The sequence below is a fragment of the Penaeus monodon genome, chromosome 19 (genome assembly GCF_015228065.2).
Source record: "Penaeus monodon isolate SGIC_2016 chromosome 19, NSTDA_Pmon_1, whole genome shotgun sequence".
Lineage (NCBI taxonomy): Eukaryota > Metazoa > Arthropoda > Malacostraca > Decapoda > Penaeidae > Penaeus > Penaeus monodon.
The window spans coordinates 43,595,718-43,596,247 of record NC_051404.1 but is presented as its reverse complement, the minus strand read 5'-3'; positions in this window follow the sequence as shown (position 1 = coordinate 43,596,247).

Genomic DNA, 530 nt, shown 5'->3' with positions numbered 1-530 from the left:
CTTGTCCTTGTACAACAATGCGTGTCGATTCCCACGTCCCGGTCCATAACGAGAAAGCCAGATATTACGAGTAAAACTTTAATTTCTTGTTGGAGCCCTTTGGCGAGGGGTATAGCCATTCTTCCGTCATTTTTCCCACGGGGCAAGACTGCGAGGAACCGAAAGGTGACACCTGCGTGCACTCAGGCGAAAGCGCTCTGTATTCTGCGCGCCCCCTTGCCTCTTGTGACGCAACGTCCAGCCAGCCAATCGCGCCGCCATTTTCCCGAGTGACCAATTAACCTGGCCCTTGTTCCGCGCGCCCGAAACAGGGTGGGCTGCGGGCTGCGGGTTCCTTCGCCGTGGTGGTTTAACCCGAAGCTATTTGCCTGGGATTTCTGTGGGGAATTAATCTTACGGACTGATTTCGGATTTTAAACCTACTGCGCGTCAGGAATTACGAAATTAATCTACTAAATGAATTAAGGGATTAAGAAAAAAAAAAAAAAATGCCGGCGTCTGTTTTCAAAATGCCTGCTTGGGTAATTTGG